Genomic DNA, 20,913 nt, shown 5'->3' on the forward strand with positions numbered 1-20,913 from the left:
CCAAGGAAGAAATATACCCTCCTTCAAATATACGTTCAGAGTTTCCATGGCATTTTCGGAGGATTTCATTTTATGAATGTTCAATAAATTTGTGTGCAAATCCTGAAATCAATGCCAGTTTTCCTTTTCTTCTGTCTCCTCATTTTAGTGTTTATCAATATTGACAATTCCCATTTAAAGTGTAAACTTCTCAATTAACCAAAAATCTTGTTTTGCATATGTGATCTAAAATCAGGGTCCTGTCTATTTTCTATGCCCTAAACAAGCAAATTACTAGCTAATTGGGGGTAATCTCAATGCTAGTGGTTGGTGATACAAAGATACATAGGACACAGCGAGATTAGAAATAAGACAAGCCACCAGTGTAATGAAATCTAAGTGCAGAGCATAGATGAAACACAAAAGAGGATGATTTTGATTCATTTTGACTGATAATCAGTGAAGAGGGGTCTTTTATATATGGATGAAAAACAAACACACTTTACCCAAACAAGAAATGAATAAATATACTAAAACTGAAAAAGGAGAACATATTATATGTTTAACTTCCTATGTCATTGTCAGATTAATATATACTGTGTTTTTTTCCCACTGTTAAATATTTTTTGAAATTCTGGCTCTTAGTAACTGACACTAATTCACACTATATCTTCATTTACTTGATTATTCTATATTTAAATGTTTAAGATATTTCCAATTATCCATTTTAGAAAATCTACTGTATATGGCTTTGTTAAAGTTCTGTTTGCAATTATCTCACCTTGGAAAGTGAGAAAAAGAAAACAGGTCTGTGTAAAGAACTGCTTATAGAATATTATGTATTATCTTTACACCTTAGAAAAGAGGTAAAATCATACAGAAAATGTGTTGTTAGAGAATATACAGAGACCAAGTTATTTTCTGTACACTATTAAAGTTTATAGCTGGGTAAGGCTATTTATAACAAATATAAATGTATTTGGCTTATTACAACTAATATACTTTTTGTTGTATAGAAATGCAATTATGAAGTCCACAGACTTTGGATAACAAAATAGGAAAATTAGATGTCATGTCTATAATTAAATTTAATCTCTGTTTTAAGCTACTGTTTAACCTGGTGTCAGAGAAACTTAATTTGGGCAATTCTAGGTAAAACCAGTAAATTCAAGTTTGCTCGTAGTCACTTCACTGCCATTCCCTCAAATCGATATTTCCTCCCTTGCACTTCTTCCTGTAATTGCATCTCCGTGCAGGGAGAATGTTGGGTGTAGGGTAAGGTGACCACATGGCGACGAGATAACACAGAAAGTTAATACGGAACACAGACCCACATCCATGAAATGCAGAGTCCTGACTGGCCTTTGGTCATTATCATTCCTTCATCTAGTATTTGCTGATGTGTTCACGTTTGCATTTGGGAGGAATACTCTGGGGAAAGCTCTAGCATAGGATAGAGGGTCTATGGCTGTCTATTCCCAGTTAATCTCCTTGTTAATCTCAGAGGATGGGAAGAAGTGAGGCCTCCCTGGGGCCATGGGAAATTAGTGGGGCTGCTTCAGCAGTTTAGGTACCTAAAACCCTAGGCAACCAGCTCTACTGCAATCATCTTACGGTGGCATGGGAAACTCTTGCTATGGTTTACCAGGGTCCCAGCTTTATTATAATTACTGCTTTTTCTTTTTAAAAGATTTTATTTATTTGTTCATGAGAGACACAGAGAGAGAGAGGCAGAGACATAGGCAGAGGGAGAAGCAGGCTCCCTGCGGGAAGGAGCCTGATGTGGCACTTGATCCTGGGACCCTGGGATCGCCACCTGAGCCCAAAGGCAGCTGCTCAACCACTGAGCCACCCAGGTGCCCCTGATTACTGCTATTTTTGAGGGAGACTATGTAGCTCTCCTCTATTATTGGGTCGCCACACACGTTATGGGTCTCCTACCACCCTCTCTCTTAACGCTATGAGTTCAGAATTCTGTTTTAGAGACTTCCTTCCATGCCAGCTCTCTGGCTGCTCTTCAGCTCATCCTCTACCCACAGCTCAGAGGAACTCTCATTTTTAAAATTTTCTTCTTTGGTAAGAAATATAGTTCAATAACCACCCTCTCATTTCAGTCTTTACCTTGATCATACCTACAAAGATTCTATTTCCAAATAGGGTTACATTTTGAGGTTATGGGTGTACATTAATTTTATTTTTAGAGAACACTATTCAACCCACCACAGCTGATGTAAAGAGAATTACAATGCATAGAAAAAGGAGATGAAAAAAAAAAAAAGAAAAAGGAGATGAAAAGGAAACTCACTATCACAACTTTCAGAGTCCAAATGTATGTATTATGTATCATATAAAGAAAATATCTTTTCCTGAAAAACATCTGTTGGCTCAATCAAGGTATGGATTTGACTTATTAGATATTATAAACAACCAAAAAACTCATGGGAGGGGAGAGATAGGGCACAGGATGTAAGTGGGATTAGTAGGCATCACATCTATTTTTAAAAAATATTTTATTTATTTATTTGAGAGAGACAGAGAGAGCATGAGCAGGTGGAGGGGGGAGAGAGAGGGAGAAAGAAGCAGGCTCCCCGCAGAGCACAGGGCCAGACATGGGGCTCAATCCCAGGACCCTGAGATCATGACCTGAGCTGAAGTCAGATGCTTAAACAAATGAGCCACCCAAGCACCCCTAGGCATCACATCTTACTTATGTTCATAATATATATGCATCTGCCTTAGATAACTGGCATTTGTACATTTCATTTGCCCCTTTTCATGTTTGTATGCAACTCAAGGGAAAAGACCCCACCTCATTCATCTTTGCCCTAGAGTAAGATTTTGCACTCTTGAAGTACTCAGAAAACTATGCCTTTGAAATGTGTACTAACAAGTCCAGAATATACTAGAACACATGCAATAGAGCCTCAAATTTACGTTAAGAGAGAAAAGGTACATACATGGATGATTTCAGCTATAGAGAAATTCACTTCAATCAGCTTAATTAGAAATGCCATCATTATTGTTTTCTTAATTCCCATTACAGAAAGCAGAGAGGTAGAACAAGCTTTGACATTGAGTGATACAAAGGCTCAATGATTTCATTAAGGGTTTCTGTTCTCTCTGCTCTGTTATCTGCAGGGCAACTGCAACTTAAGGCTGATTACCCTTGTGGTGGGCAGATAACTGCCAGGAGCAATTGATAAAAGTTTCTTAGGAGCTTCTCTCAGCCTTTTCTTACAGGTGAGGGAACTTGTCCCCAAAGAAATTAGCTATCTGGCTTAGAGTAACAATGGCACAAAGCTGCTCATGGAAAGTAACCATTCTACCCATGATAATTTGGCAGGAAAAACAAGCTTATTCACCACTGAATCATCACAGGACTGACCTAAGTCCTCCACCAAACCAAACAAAAACAACAAACAGGTTTTCAGGCAACAGACCTGAAAGAGCAACAAGTTGCTTTGTTGTTTTGTTTGTTTTCACAGCAACCTCTGTTCATCTATGCAAATCTATGGTCCTATATGAGTGCTTCATTTTTTTTCTTTAATGGAGAAAGTACCATAAAGAAGTGAAGAGAAATAGAACAGAAATCAATCTTTTTTTTTTTTTTTTTAAGAGACAAGTTTTCATCTCAGTGAGGCCAACTTCTATGTGTGTGACATTGGGCAAGTAAGGCAGATGTTGAATGTGACCCCATATGTCCCCTGTTTCCTACTTCATTTTTCCTCATGTCACTTTTCCTTTGGTTTACCTTTGAGCCAGCTCACTTGTCTCTCATCCGTTCTTGGAAAGAGTTAACTTCTTTCCCACCGAAAGCCTTCCTAAAGCTTTGCCTAGCCCACTCTTTCTTGTACTTTTTGCCCGGGTGACTCCCAATAATTTCTGTGGTGTCAGCTTCAGTGTCCCTTCTTCAGAGAAGGCTTTCCGGACCTTCCCTTCTAAACTAAACCATCTTGTTATACTCTCTGATCATACCCTTTTATTTTCTTCGTAGTTACTAATATAACATATTTAAGCCCTGTCTCCTCTACTAGATTTAAGACTCATGGGGTCAGAATCTATGTCCATTTTACTGATAGCTAAACCCTTAATACCTCTCCTATCCAACACCCAGGAAATACTCAATAAGAATTGATAAATAAACTCTCAAGTCTTGATTCCCTCTTCTATAAATCCTGAATAATAATCATAGGATTATTATAATCAATGTGAATTAATATATATTTTGCCAATAGTAAACCAGCATAAAGTATTATTTAAATAAAACTAGTTTCCATTACTTACAAATGAGTGTGCCTCAACATAAACATTTACAGAAGACTTCTTATAAACATGCTTCTTTACCATCATAAATACATTTTAAAAATAGGCTGGACAACGTTTGACTCAAAACTTTGGATTTGAAGGAGCGTGCTAAAATATGCGAATTTCCTGGGGGAATATTATCAGTCTTCCAGTTGTGGTCCTGACTGAGAATGCTGCACTTGAGTTTATAATAACAGGAGAATGTTAGTTGAACTGTGACGGGTGGACTTATCATGTGGGGCAGGAACCAAGGTTATCTGCGTCCAGGAAACAGATGGCGTTCCAATTCAACAATGCAAACCCATGGGCTGCTTATGAAAGAAATGAATTCAGGAGATTATAAAGTCAAACCATTTACTTTTGAGGAGAAATTATTGGCTGAGTTTCCAATAATTTGGCTTGTCATCCCCAACATCTGTTGTCTTTGCTGTTATACCACTTTGCTCCTGATGACAAATTGAACAAGATCAGAGTAGTGCATGATAACTAATAAACATCTTCATGGCTAAAATCAGTCAATATTAAATGCAGGGCAGTGGCATCACAGAATGCAGCTTCCTAGTGGAAGCCTCTCCACTTTTACCATCCTGCATAATTCTTGTACTCTTCAGGGATTCCTCATTTCATCCATGCCTCCTGGAAAAGAACTTACTAGTAATATCTTACTTGTGAAAGTAGCCCTAAAAGTAACACATGTGTATAATTGCAAGAATATCTGATGCATGTCTTCTGATGAAGAATTATGTATCACAGTCCTATCTGTAATGAAACTGAAAAAAAAAACTATATTGAAAAGAATATAAAATGATTTTGTTCTGCCTTCTGCTTGGCCCATCTGCTGTTATTTTTTCCCCCTATCGGCAAAATGTTAGACAATATTTCAACTTAACATCTCATAGGCACTTGCACAACGGAATAGATATATTAATGTTTCATTTATTTTTTAACTCTGTATACTTTTTTGTTTTCCCCTTAGTTAATAGTAAGGCTAAGTAGATCATGATGCTTTATTTGATAGAGATTCTTTTATCTCCTACTACAAATCACATTACATATGTAGCTTTCCTTTGTACCATATTGTGGATAAATAGTAGTTCACTGATACTACTGCTCCATGGATGGAAAAAAAAACAAAAAACATAGTGTTATAAAAGGCTTGCAGTTGATTCTAGGTGAGGACAAAGGCTCAGGAATCAAACCTAGACTGTGTGCCAGCCACTGAATTAAGCTTTTAAAATAATGAACTCCTATTAGAAACAGACCTTCAATGACATGAGTTCATCATTTCTTATAAAGGATAGGCCTGGTACTGAAAATAAAACCTGCATTTTGGTAATAGTGAAAAAACTCTGACCTCTATCACATCAAGCACTTATTGTTCACTCATTCATTAAATCTTTTATGTAACCTGAATGACCTTAGACCTTACCAGCTTTGGTTAAGTGTCAGGTTGCATGAACTTTAACACTAAATTTCTCATGACTCCTCATTCTAATCTGCACGATTACAGAACCTCAGTCTGCTTAATTCTTTGGGAATAAATACAACTATATCTGGAAATCCCCAAAAAGGAGTTTATATGAGCTCAGAATAATTTTTTTCATGTTCTTCTGCTCTGGTGTATTTGCCAAAGTTCTAATGCTCAAAAACTTGTGGGAAGGCCCTCTGCCCCCGTATGACCACTGAAGCTTTCTAGAAGAGTGAAACTTTTTGCTGAGTGCCAATAATCTCCCCTATTACTTGGTCATAACAGAGATTTTTTTCATGGGTCACTGCTCCAAACATTCTCATACTACAGACTGTGATAGAGTAGGGCAATTACTTTGCACCCACTTCTGTGAAATTCTTCCATTGGGGCTCAAAAATAGCACTTCTTTTCTAAAGTTTTACAACATTACATCTTATAATCCCTTCGGTTCCTTCCTGCTGTTTCTCTTTCTATCCAGGTCAGATCTAGCTCTCAGGCTGGATCAGAACAGGCATATTTTGTCTTCCATTTTCTTGTTTTATCTCTCCAAACATTAGAGGAAAAAAAAAAAAGTAAATGCAAGAAACTATTCTTTCTTTCTCTTTTTTTCTTTTTATCAATCTCCCCCAAACAAAATTGAAAATACATACTAGTAAGTTGTTTCCCCGGTGTCACTAATCCACTGTTCAGCAAAGAGCCAAGTCTAAGTCCCAGTTTTACTCAGAATGAAAAGCTGAGTCATGAGCCAGGGCTAGATTAAGCACTAGATCAGAAATAGATTAAGCACTAGATAGGAAATAAAACAAGAATGAGACTCAGTCCCTGCCTTCTTCAATGAGCTTGTAGTTTGGGAAATAGCATACGATGATCAGCAAGTAGTAGAAAAGAACGTCATAGATGCCATAATAAAAAACTAGGAATTGTTGGGGACAGACATGGAAATGAATAATTTGGTATGGTCCAGCATTTGGAGAAGAGATACCTGGTGGAATGGACAAGGTGAATTTCATATACTTGGTGGGTGTATGAAAAGGCTGACCTGAATTCCACCGGTAAAGAAAAAAAAAATTAAGGATACTCAGCAATACAATGAGTAAAGTCATAGCATCTTCAACTGCTCCGAGATCTCACTGGGAAATTACGCAAAGTTCCGTGTGGCTGGGATGTAAGGTATATAAAAGGGGATTGGAAGAAGTTTGCAGTAAGATTTTGAAGGGATTTTGATTGCCAAGTTGAGGTGTATGGACTCTCTGGTGAGATGATGAGTGGTTGTGATATAGGAGGGCCAGGTTCTTGTCTCAGGGAATCAAAGAAGGAATCCAGAGGACAATGGAGAGTGAGTAAAGGGACAGAAGTTTATTAAGCAAAGATACAGAGAAAGCTCTCAGAAGTTAGACGGGGTCCTGACAGGGTTATGACTGAGGGCATAGAGTTGGTCTTTTATTGAGAACCTAACTAGAAAGTTTATGGCCTTGAGATTTTTTGTGCTGTCTTGAGTGAATGACATAGGGCTGTTTTTGGGTCTGGTGAGTTTCTGTGATTTCTCCATTAGTAGCCACCAAAGGAAGATACTCTCTAACATTTTGGAGCTAGGGGGACAGATTTATTTTTTATTTTAATTTTCTCTGTTTTTGCTGCCTTACCTCTGTTTCCTTGGCATGGGTAGGAGCCTGACCTTGGGCCTTTCAGTGTCCCTGGGATTTATGGGAGCCTACAGTTTTCTGGGAACCTCACTCTGGGTTTTTCCCTTATCTTTCTCTGCCTAGCTCCATGTGTCCCTAACTCAGTTGTGGCCTTAAGAAAAGAGTCTGACACATAGTTGCGTGTTAATTATGGAAGAACTTTGCAAAGTGGATTGGAGCAGGGAGAAATTGTTGCATGAGGTTGAGTTTGGATGCCTTTGAAATAATCCAGGCAATAAATTAAAAGAGCCTGAATTAAGAATGCAAATGGGATAGAGAAGGGAAATTTGGGGGATGTTTTAGAGTTTGGATGTGAGAAAGAATGAGAGAGAGGACTTACAAAACTAGTTTTGAAGTTTCCGCATGGGAGATCAGGAGAAACATGCTATAGGTAAACATAAAGAGAGGAATGGGGTTTCACTCAGTTTTGAAAATTCCAGATAAAGAAAAATAATTAAGACCTGTTTGGTAGATAGAAAAATGACCCCTCAAACATGCTCCAATCCTAATCCCTAGAAACTGTAAATATGTTACATGGTAAACATGCAACATATTGACTCTGCTGATGTCATTAAATTAAGCATTTTGAGATGAGATTATCCTGGATTACTCAGGTAGGTTCAATGTAATAACAACTGTCCTTATAACAGGGAAGCAACATAAACAGTCAGAGAGAGGGAGTGTGATGATGGAAGTAGAGTCAGAATGATGTGCTTTGGAGGTGGAAGAAGAGACCATAAGGTGAGCATGGCAGATGGCCCCTAGAAACTAGGAAAGGTAAGAAGACAGATTATCCCTGAGAGCCACAGAGGGAATGCAGCTCTACAGATACCTTGATTGTAGGCCAGTGAGACCCATATCTGACTTTTGACTTTTAGAACCATAAGATAAAAAAAAAAAAATAGAACCATAAATTCATTTGTGTTGTCTTAAGCCATAAATATTATGGACAATCTGATATGTCCAGATGATCTCTGTGCACATTATTGGGAGAACTTTAATATTTTTTCCCTAATGAAACAGATAAAACATTTAGCATCATTAATATTTTTATTTATATCTCAGATCCATTTAAAAAGAGATGGAAGTGTTCCAGGTAGAGTAAACCACCTGTGCAAAGGTCCACATTCTAAATGCCCAAGAAGGAATCTCTGCTGAGGGTCCCCCTTACTTGCTTTCTGCAAGTAATAAATCTTTTTTAAAAACTCATATCAATTTTAAGATGTTGGTGTTAATGTCACCCTTTCATGCATGATTAACTGATTACCATGATTAACATTATTGTTATTCATCATGTCCATTCACTAGTTCTACCAGAATGATAGATATTAAAGCGCCATTGTAGGCAATGGCTGCTGCTTACGTTCCCGGGTCATTTGGTTCTAATTCCTGTATCTTTTCTTTAATTCTTGCTCTAATGACCCATTCTGGATCCCTTTATTCTTTCATTTTTTTAAATATTTTATTTATTTATTTGAAAGAGAGAGAGAGAGAATGTATAAGTAGAGGGAGGAACATAGGGAGAGGGAGAAGCAGACTCCCTGCTGAGCAGGGAAGCCTGATGTGGGGCTCAATCCCAGAACTCTGGGATCATGACCTGAGCCGAAGGCAGCTGCTTAACCGACTGAGCCACTCAGGTGCCCCCAGATCCCCTTTTCCTGAAAGTATACCCTATCAATATTTTTTTTTGTCACTTGCAAGCTGTATGAATTTGATAAGTACATAAGTCTTTATACAGTGTCAGAGGGTCAGTTACTTATACATAAAATGGGAGTAATGAGGACAACCTCACTAGGTCAGGATTTAAGATTGCCTTTTGGCTTTTTTTTTTTTTTAAGATTTTATTTATTTATTCATGAGAGACACAGGCAGAGGGAGAAGCAGGCTCCATGCAGGGAGCCTGATGTGGGACTCGATCCCGGGACTCCAGAATCTCGCCCTGGGCGGAAGGCAGGTGTTAAACTGCTGAGCCACCCAGGGATCCCATATATATATATGCCTTTGGCTTTTTGAAGCAAGGTAGTAATAGGCAAAAAGATACCCAACCTCAGGATACCCATACCCAGCTTCTCCTAACCTCCTTGCCAAAGGGATGCAGTGTACAGGAATTCTTCTCATTATTTGCTCTCCTCACAGGGCTTCACATCTGACTGGAGGATGAGACTCATATTTCTTTCAGATGCATGAGTAGGCGGACAGGACAGTAAGGGGGTGAAGTGAGTTTCCATTACAAAGCTTTGGGTATAGTTGGTGTTTGAAAGACTTCCTAAGGACAGGTTGTATCATCAATCACTGCTAATTACAGGGGCTGAAATAGATAGCACTAGAGTTCAAAGCCTCTATATTTTCTGATGTTTCTATTCACTTGTGGGTGGGTGCAAATTTTCTGAATACACTCTTTTTACCTTCCTGTTTACTTCCTCTTCTTATGTCAACCTCCCCTTCACTTGAAGATCTAAGTAGGTGGATGATGTGGTTTGTACAGAATAGGAGAATTTGTTCTCCCCACTTCAAATTAATGACATATTGGCAATACATAATTAAGGAACATGTTGACATAGAGAAAATAACATCTATTGAGTACTTGATATATGACAGACACTGTGCTATATATAGAGAGAGTACTTGATATATTGATACTATTGAGTACTTGATATATGATAGACACTGTGATATATATATATTCTTATTTAAAACTCATATCAACTTTAAGGGGCGTGTGGGTGGTACAGTCAGTTAAGTATCTGACTCTTGGTTTTGGCCCAGGTCATGATCTCAGGGTCTTGAGATCTAGCCCGAGTCAGGCCCTGTACTCAGCTTAGGGTTTCACTCTCCCTTTGTCCCTCCCTCTGCTCTCTCAAATAAATAAATCTTTAAAAAAAAAAACTCATATCAATTTTAAGATTACTCAATATTAATTTTATGGATGATTAACTGATAATCTGATACTTAAGGAGACTTGTATATTGCCACGGTGCACACAGCTACCAAGTGAGTGTTGAGTTTAGAATTTAGGTCTATTTAAAATACCATAAGATTTCACTAATATGTGGAAACTAAAAAAAATCAAAAGCAGAACTCGACTTACAAATATAAGAACAAATTGATAATTGCCAGAGGAGAGGGGGTAGGGAGATGGTCAAAATGGGTGAAAGGGAGTGGGAGATACAAACTTCTAGTTATAAAATGAGTAAGTCATGGGAATAAAAGGCACAGCATAGAGAATATAATCAATGACATTCTAATAGTGATGTATGACGACAGATGGTAGCCACACTTGTGATGAGCAGAGCATAAGATAAAGCAAAGTTCAATCACCTGGAACTAAAGTAACATTGTATATCAACTCAAATAAAAATAATTTTTTAAAAAGAATTTGGGTCTCTTTAATTCCAAAGTCAATTTTCTTCTCTTTGCCCCATGCAGAGATTTAATAGCCCTGGGAATTATTTTATGAGGCAGAAATTTTAGAATCAGAAATGGATCTTGATGGACTAGTTATGTGTGGACTAGCTATGTGATTTTGGATGAACTACTTTTTAACCTCTTTGACACTCATTACTACTGGTGGCATCACACATGTGATGGTGAGTGGAGGTAGTGCTTCACTAAAAACCAGGTATTTCCAGTTTGGGTTTCAGCTCTGCAATTAGCTGTGTGGTTTGGAGTATTTCACTTAGCTGATCTAAATCTTAGTTTTCATTTTTTGTTTGTTTGTTTGTTTTTCAATCTCTAAAATGAGAGGGATATGGAAGCCTTATTCCTTTTAAATTTGAAATTTTACTACACTAAGGGTTTCAATTTCAATAATGATGGTCTCACCCAGACAGCTAGTGGTAGCAATTCTAACAGTTCACTACACACACAAACTTCTTTGAGCAATGAAATACTATCCTGGCCAGTCTGGGCTCCAGCCAGATATATTTGCAGAACATCCCTTAGCTTGAAATAGAAATGTATTGCTCAACCATCTGTTACAATTAAGAAAAGGTTTGAAAATGTTTTCTATGTGTTTGACTAATCATGTTTTAGGGCCCTGAGGGTACTTTACAAATTACATGCCTTCCTTTCTTTTTGGCATCATTAAAAATCTGGAATCTGTTTCCAAAATTTACCAGCTCTCTCTCTCTCTCTCTCTCTCTCTCTCTCAATCTCTCTCTTATTATTTTCTCTCTTCTATTTTTTTTAAGAAACTTGTTCAGTCTCAAGTGGAACAAAGTAAGCAAATAGGCTTCAAGATGAAGTTAATCTGTAGCAAAGGGAGTATTCGTAATTTCCATTCATTGGAAAATGACCTGACTGGTATCAGCCATGAGGAGCTAAGCCATAGAGATCCATCTACTAAGTGGAATGTCTGGTTTCCCCCACTAAGAAAATAATACTATAATATGATGCCGTTTGGCCCTTCATTACAGATGACCTACCCACGTGGCCAGTACTCAGGAAGAAAGTACAGCTGACCCTTGAAAAACACAGGTTCGAATAGTACACTTCTATTTATATATACTGATTTTTTTTCAATAAATATAGTACTGTTAAATGTATTCTCTCCTCCTTATGGTTTTAATAACATTTTCTTTTTTCTAGATTACTTTTTCATAAGAATATGGTATATAAAGCATATAACATACAAAATATGTGTTAGTCAACTATTTCTGTTATCAGTAAGGCTTCCAGTCAACAATAAGCTATTAGTTGAGCTTTTGGGGAGTCAAAAGTTATATACAGATTTTTTACTGTTGTGGGGGTGGTCATTGTCCCTAACCCCTGGTTTGTTGAAGGGTCAACTGTACTGCATGGGGCAGGGGGAAGCTATGGAATCTTCTTGCCTCATCCTATCATTCTACATCTTCTCAGCTGTATCTCTTTGTCTCTGTGTTTCATCCCATACTTTCAGGGATGTAAGACGTTGGAATTAATATTTGGACTCTGTTCCATTATACTTCATAATTTGCCCCATTCTTTTTTCTAGTCAAGGGAATGTTCCTTTCTTTCTGTAGTGGGAGAGATGAATTTCTCTCAGCAGGTGCTACTCTTAGAAACATTTTCAATTGCTTCCATCAGATTTATTACAGTGGGATGGTGAGGTTCTTCTTACTTCTATCTCTATGTGCTTATTTCCTGTGTCCACAATTTCTGTACTTGTAACAGGGAAGCTTACATATTTCCTACGAGGCAGGCTATCTATTAATAATGATCTGAGGATGGTGGTAGGGGATCCTGCTCACAGACGGCTTATTCTCTGGGTTCCTTCCACTGTGCTTCCTCTCTAGGGCAGCCTTTCTCAATCCTCCTCCCATGGAGGAACTACTGAAATAATTGTGGGCTCTCAGGGAACCTCTCCATAAAAATTATTACAGCAATAGTTCAGGATGCCTTAGGACTATTGGCACATAGATGAAATGATCTTATAATAATTGGCAATGTCCTTTTGAGTACAGAATGATATTTTCCTGTGGATCTATTTGGCTAAATTATTACTCTATGTTTATAGTTCTCCTGCTCCACACAGGAAATAAACTTTATGGAAGTCAGTAATATTGATAAACAAAAGTTCAAGTGTTCCCTTTCTTAAATTTCTTATTTGATTTTTAAGAATTGTATCCTTTGACCTAAAGGTCTTTGCACATATTTTTATTATTCAAGCTGTTAATCAGGCCTTTCTCCATTTAAACCAAGAATGACTTTATAGCTGAACATGTTGGGGAAAAACAAAACAGAACAACCAGATTGTTAAGCCTAGCTTAGCTTTTTTCTTAACTTTATAAAGATATAAAGACTCACAAGGTAACCATAATAAATTTCTGTTAGATAAGGGCCAACAACCTCTTCCTGTAAAGGACCAGATAATAAGTATTCTAGGCTTTGGAAGTCATATGTTTTCTGTTGCAATTATTCAATTCAGCTGTTGTAAAGCAAAAGCAGCCATGGAAAATACATAAGGGAATGGACATGGCTGTGTTCCAATAAAACTTTATTAGTGAAAACATGTTTTAATATAGGCCAACTTTGGGCAGCCCTGGTGGCTCAGGGGTTTAGTGCTGCCTTCAGCCCAGGGCCTGATCCTGGAGACCTGGGATCAAGTCCCTGCCTGGGAGCTTGCTTCTCCCTCTGCCTGTGTCTCTGCCATTCTCTCTCTGTGTGTCTTGCATGAATAAATAAATAAAATCTTAAAAAAATATATATATATAGGCCAACTTTAGCCTATGGGCTATAGTTTGCCTCTGTTAAATAAGTTGCTTAAGTCAAAATATGATTTAGTTCCTTTAAAGGTAGGCTCAGGAAATTTAATTTAAATAAAGATAATATGTTAATTTAAGTAATGTGGGTTACAGTAAAATTTGTTGACAATGATGAATATAGTAAATTTACTAAAACCATAAGATAAGATATATATCCTGAAACACATTGCATGCAAGCCTTTAATAATTTCTTTAAGTGAGTGACATATGATCGTGTCAACTTTAATCCTAGCTCTATTTTAATTCTAGAAGTTGCAAAATTATTATACACATGTGTTGGTTTCTTATTCTTGTATAGACCTGTATATACATAAAAGGGTTATTTCTGAAACTTGAAATAAAGAAATCCTTTACCTTTTAATGTAGAATCTGTTTCATTTTCACTGCACAAATTTTTAATTCTGGATGAAGCTTGAGGTAAGCACACACAGATTTTATGTTCAACAGAAATAGAGTTTCTGTCTTCGCTCTTGATGATTGCTAAATGAATAAGCTTGCTCACACATGTCAAAGTTTGAAAATTTCAGGTCAGTGTTCATTGCTTTCCAATGAATGCAGGGTACTCTATTCACAGAAACCTAGAACTTCTCTAAGGCAAGTGAATAAATATCATCTTGAGTATTAAATCAGTGTGCAGCTCAGAAGATTCTTTTCTTCACTCAAATTTCTCAGGCAAGGCAGAAGGTACAGAGAAAGAGCCCAGTCATACATAGGTGTTCAAGAGAGAAGAAAAGAAAAACTTTTTTTTTTTGCGGTTTTCCTAAGTGGTTTTCAGTATAACTTGATTCCCTCCCCCTATTCTCAAGCTCTGGCAGCAATGGAAACTTAAAAGATTTTCTTTTGCAACATGAAATTTTTCCTCCCAAAATTCAGTTTCCTTTTAAGGCCAAGAGTCTTTCCATTTTGTCCAACCAGTTCACGTGAAGAAAAATCTCTCTTCAGTAGCTAGTTTCTGTAGCACTCTTCTTCTTCAAACCACTCAGCAAAATCCAGCTATTTTTTTTTTTTTTTTGAAAATCCTAGTACTCCTACAATATATATTTTAGTTCCAATACGGTATTGAGAACTCTTCTCTGCTAAGCCGCCAGATTTCTGCATTTAGAAGAAATTTATAAGCTCTTTGTTCAGGTTTTTAAACCATTTTCAAGTAAACTGGTCTTTCCTTAATAAAGCTAATTACTTTTGTAGCATCAACAAGAATGTAATTTATTTCATCTTTACCTCTTGCAAAAAAATCAGTGTGTGGATACAATGTTAGAATTTTATTTTTTAACAATTAGAGAGAGAAACCTTCTCACAGAGCCAGCCATTGATAGGGCACCATCAGGACAGATGCCAATGTAATTCCTCTAAGAAACGTCTTTATTTTTTTCCAAGTAGAAAGAAAAAAAAAACATTAAATATAGCTTTACCTCTGTTCTAGGCAATGTATGGCAACAGTGAAATCTTTCTTAAATTTCTCCATCATTTACAAATCTTACAAATGCTATAACATGACATTATTGGTGACATCTGTTTCTTCATCAACCTGGATAGAAAACCTCATTTTTCAGCTTATTATACAAAATTCCATTTGATATTATGTGACATGTCATCCCCGTATTGACATTTTTTCACGAGAAATCTTTTCAATTTCTCCTGCTGAATCTTAATTTACTTACTATACTGGCAGTTTTTTTCACCAATTGTGTAACTTTTTTCTTCTAGGCAATGTTTTGTTGCTCAGTAACTTGATTTTGAGACTTTTCAATGAGTACGACCTTTTCTTGACAAAAGCTTTACTCTATTTTGAAATTCCAATAGATGCTTAAGATAATCATCATCTTTCTTTGTCAACTGGATGTAATTTGTAGTTAAGTGTCTTTCCAAGATTTCTCGAGGCAGTGCAGCATTTTAACTTGCCTGCCACAGGGGTGCTTGGATGATTCAGTCAGTGGAGCATAAGACTCTTGATCTCGGGGTTGTGGGTTCAAGCCCCACGTTGAGTGTAGAGATTAGTTTTAAAATGTTTTAAAAAATAAAAAAAATCTTTAACTTGTCTGCCACAAACAACATGCAACAGGTCAAAACAACTTGGATTACCAGCCCATGTAAAAATCCATGGAAAAATAGCTTCCCTGGTAAGAGAAGAACTTATTCTTTGTCTCGCTTGATACACTAGTGCAATGAAACCAGCAAGAAGATTGTAATTCTTTATCATTAACTGTATGGGAATTGTTCATAGGCCTAACTCTAGAATCTTCCTTTTCCATCTCATGTCTGCAAAGATGCTTCATACTGGACCATCAGACTTGCTTAAAAACACAAATATTAATAAAATATAAAACAAAAGGGCATAATAAATAATGAACAAGACATTTCAAAAATGTCTTCTAACTTACTTGATCGGTGGCTTGCAATATTTCTGAAAACAGCAAAGCAACAGTTGTGGCTCATAAAAATTCCCTTTCTATGACAAAAAATTCCCTCTGATTGTCTGTTATATCAGGAGACTTGTTACACACTTGTTGGAGGCACGCATGGTCAACAGTGTATGCAATAAGTAAAAGACTCCCTGGGGAGTGGACATGCTGGAACAGAAGATCCATCAGAGGTTTAGTGGGAAACTTTAGGAAACACATCACTTACTAAGGCCTTCAAGAATGCACTGGAGAGATGGACACCATCATCGCTGGTCGATGGGCACAAGCTTGGCTTAGTAATACAATAATACAGGGGATCCCTGGGTGGCTCAGTGGTTTAGCACCTGCCTTCAGCCCAGAGTGTGATCCTAGAGCCTGGGATCGAGTCCCATGTCGGGCTCCCTGCATGGAGCCTGCTTCTCCCCCTGCCTCTGCCTCTGTCTCTGTCTCTGTCTTTGTCTCTCTCTCTCTCTCTCTCTGTGTCTCTCATGAATAAATAAAATATTTTTAAAAAAAATAATATAAAAATACAGATAATGAGGTCCCAAAGTTGCAGGAAGGAGACTGCAATTAATGTAATGACTGACAAGTCAGAGAGGCAGCAGAGGAGGCTTGGAGATTATTAATAGACTACACTATCTTGGTAACATAGATTAACAGCCAACAAGAGTGTTGCTTAATATAGGCAATCAAAAGAAGGTAAGCATGCATATTCAAGAGACTGTGGATGGACCACTTTAATTGGAAATTATGATCTTTTGCTGAATTTCTCAACTTGAGTCAGTTTTCAGACCCAGAACCTTATGACTAAACAGGTAATTAGATCCTGAGGAGGGAGGCCCATGCAACACCCTGGCAGATTTAGACTGTGGTGTTCTCAGTCGCATAGTCATTTACTCAGATCACTGTGTTTCAGGAATAGAATAATACATAGACTTTTTGAAGGCTACTAGACATAGGGTCTAAGTTGACATTGATACTTGCAGCCTCAAAGTATTATCAAGGATCTTGTTGGAGTGGGAGCCTACAGGAAGCAGGTAACAAACACGGTCCTGCCAAAGGTATATTTACAGCAGAACTACTGGTTCTGTGAGTCTATCCAATATTACTGGTCCTGTAAAGGGACACCAAGTGATGATGCATCCAGAACTCTACATTTTGAGTTGGACTCTATCACACTTACCAGGTCAATAAAGTCAGGTAGGCCCAGTAACAGTCCATCGTAAATGGAAATGGTCACTTAGCAGGTCCTTGACTATATAATTGGAATTGACATATTCAGGGGTTGATGGAAGCCCTACCATAGATCATGGTCCCGTGGAATCAGAGTGATCAGAAACCTCTGAAAGTGTTCCCCTCCTCTCCCAAAATATAACTAATTAATACAATATGGTATTCCAGGGGGATGGTGGAGATTAGCTCTATTCTTAAGGATATAAGGGTGGGAGCCATTATTATATTGTCACTAAATTCTGAAGTCCATCCCTGCAGAAAACACATGTACTCTGGAGAATGACTTTGTACTGCTGCAAACTTACCCAAGTGATAGCCCTGATTGTAGCTGTTGTAGCAGATGTGGTACCTTGGTTGGAGCAGATTACAAGGGCCTAAGGCACATAGTATGCAGCCACTGATTTGTCGAATGCATTATTTTCTCTTGCAAATAGTTTGTATTCACACAGAATGGACAACAAAGTACATTTACGGCGTTGTTCCACACTACATTTACTTTCCTGCTCTCTGTCATAATATAACCAGAAGAGATGTGGACTGTTTGGACATACTACAAAATATCACATTGATTCATTTTGTTGATGCCATCATGTCTATCAGGTAAGGTTAGCAAGAGGTGGCTAGCATGCTGGAGGCGTTAGGTAAGATTTATACACTACAGAAAAGGACAGATGAAATTTATAATGATTCAAGGTCCTGCCACTTGAATAAATTTTTAGATTCAGGTTCTGGTTTTTGTGAAAAGACACATTTCTGCTTTTTTTGCATTCCCTGCTACTGAAAAATAAACACAATGCTCAGTAGACTTCTTTGGTTTCTGGAGGCAACGTATTCCACACTAAGGAATAATGCTTTGGTCCATATTTTAGGTGTCATGGAAGGTTCCTAGCTCTGAATGGGACTAGAGCAGGAGAGGACTCTATAGCAGGCCTACACTGTGGTGCGAGAAACTCTTTTATTTGAGTCCTATAATCCAGAAGAACCTATGGTAACAAAGGTGTCCCTGAGAGGATTGTAGGCTTTGGCAAGTCCCTATGGGAGAATCATGACACAGGCCCCTGGGAATCTAGAATAAAAACACACCCCTTTCACCAGAGAATGATACACCTTTTGAGAAACAACTCCTGGCAATGTGGTTTGTCTTGCAGAGATGGGACACTTGACTACGAGCAACCAAGTGACCATGTGTTCAGAACACTACACTGAGTTGGATCCTATCAGACCTACCAGGTCAGTGTAGTCAGGTAGGCTCAACAACGGTCCACAGTAAGACAGAAGTGGTACATTTGTGTTCAAGCTCAACTAGGAGGAGCAGGCCCTCATGTCACCCAACAGTTTGTCCTTCCCTCAGCTCATAGCTGTGACCATACAGAAGAAGGAGAAAGAAGCTTGAGTGAGAGCCCAGTTTGATTTGTGGGTAGAAGCCCAAAATGGGCAGTAGTTGCCATCAGCCACATTTGTAGTCAGCCTGGTAATACAGTTGTAAGGAAAAATCTTCCCGATGAGCACAGCAGCCACCCATTCCGTATGAAAGGAGAGATGGCCTTAGGTGAGAAGATGTACAGATGTACAGAACTGTGAGCAATAGCAAATGGCCTGGCCAGGTGCCCAAGGACCTGACAGGAAAAGGACAAGAAGATCAAAGCAAGGAGGTTGAGTGGAGTTGTAAGTAGACAAGCACATGGAAATAGGCACTAAGCATGAAAATTATTTAAACAGTGGGGGTGGGAAAAATACCTGCTGGATAATCTGGATAATCCTGCTTGGGTGCTTTTCAGTAGTCCTTTGACTGTGACCACGGAGGGGACAATGAAGCAACTCTGGTCCTGGAAGGATATGGTTCCTTTGGGAATGTGGATTCATCACACTTTCATCTCAGTCACCAACACAAGCAGAGGGTGGATATTTGGAATGGACAGTGGAGGATGGATACCAACTACTCTACTTCTGTCCCATTAATCTCCTGCTCCTGAGTTCCTCCACAAAAAGAGAGGTCAGCTGGAACCCTGAGGATCTGTAAGTCGAACATGTATGGAGAAGTGTATTCATGCGGCGCACAAGGTGAAATGTGGCAGGTGTGCAGCTCAGATTGCCTTTCAAGAGGGAATTTGCTGGTGAGTTGTGAGGATGCTGCACTGCAGTGTTTGAACCAAAGCCATGTTCTTCCCAGGCAGCCCATAATGAATGAAAGATGTGGCTGGGTAACAGGGTCTGCTCATTCATGTCCAGTGAGAGATTCCTTTATGGGGCATCTTTGTATACCAGCAACCTGTTCGCTGCCTGACCCTTGCAACAAAGTGCTGTCATCTAAAGATCTTCCAACCTGACTTTCCTTTCTTTCCTCCCCCTTTCACAGATGTCAGATCAGCATCCCAGTCTGGAGGCTTCTCCTGCCTGCTTCTGTTCCTTCTCTTTTGTAGGAATTTCCCCAAATACATCTCTTTCTCTTCTAACTCTGTCTTTGAGTTTACACCTGGAGGATCCAGCCAACACAGCTTCAAGGAAGGTTGGTTTTAGAAGGAAGAAGCCTGTCATTGGCTCCTCAATACAAAACCATGCTCATCAGTGATCATCAGTGATCACCACCATCCTTTATCTCATGTTAGCAAATGAGAATGGAATCAATTAAGTGCACGCAATCCTGCATGCTGCCATTTGGGGTTAAAAGACATCTGATGAAATCACAAGCAAGGTGGCATGATGACTGTCTACCACTCTAAGGGCTGGCATTCCACAGAGCACAAAGTTCCAAAAACCATGCATAATTTGTTTTTCTAAGTCAATTTCTCAAGGAACCCCTAGCATCATCTAGTGGAATCCTAGGATTCTGGAGAACCCTGCTTAAGAAACTCTGCTCTACACCAGCTGTCATATAAGACTGATGATGAATCCCTGAATCCTACCTTGGAGACTAATATGCTACATATTAATTAATTGAATTTAAATAGAAAAAGAAAAAAAAAGGAAAAACAAAAAGAAAGAAACTCTGCTCTAGAGGTTTTGCCTTCATCTTCCTATCCTCTTTCCCTCGACCCCTCCATATGAATCTCTCATCGGCTATTTAAGTTGCCACTTTTCTTCCATGCTGCTCTCAGTCCTATCCTCACATGGTTTCTCTGAGTGAGGTGGGAGGCGGGTATCAACCTGAGAAGTAAGCCTATGAGCTTTTAATCTTTATTTCTGTTTTGAAGTGTGCTGAAAGAGAGAAAATGACACCTTGTGTTCTATTAAGAAGAGGAGAAACAAATAAAAATACCCCATAGTATCAATCAACGTTGTGGTATATAATCCTGTCACGTGTCATTTTAGCAAAGAACTTTGGAGGCCTAGAAACATTAAGATAGCCCTCAATTAAAACATCAAATTTTATGAGGCACCTGGTTGGCTCAGTAAGTTACGAATCTGACTCTTGATTTTGGCTCAGGTCATGAACTCAGGGTCCTGAGAGATCGAGCCCTGCTTTGGGCTTCATGCTGGGCATGGAGTCTGCTTGAGATTCCCTCTCTCCCTCTCCCTCTGCCCCTTCCCACCACTCATGTATACACTTTCTCTCTAAACAAAAACAAAACAAAAAACATTGGATTTTAAAGTAAACGTGTCTG

This window comes from Vulpes vulpes, chromosome 12 (assembly GCF_048418805.1).
Source record: "Vulpes vulpes isolate BD-2025 chromosome 12, VulVul3, whole genome shotgun sequence".
Classification (NCBI taxonomy): Eukaryota; Metazoa; Chordata; class Mammalia; order Carnivora; family Canidae; genus Vulpes; species Vulpes vulpes.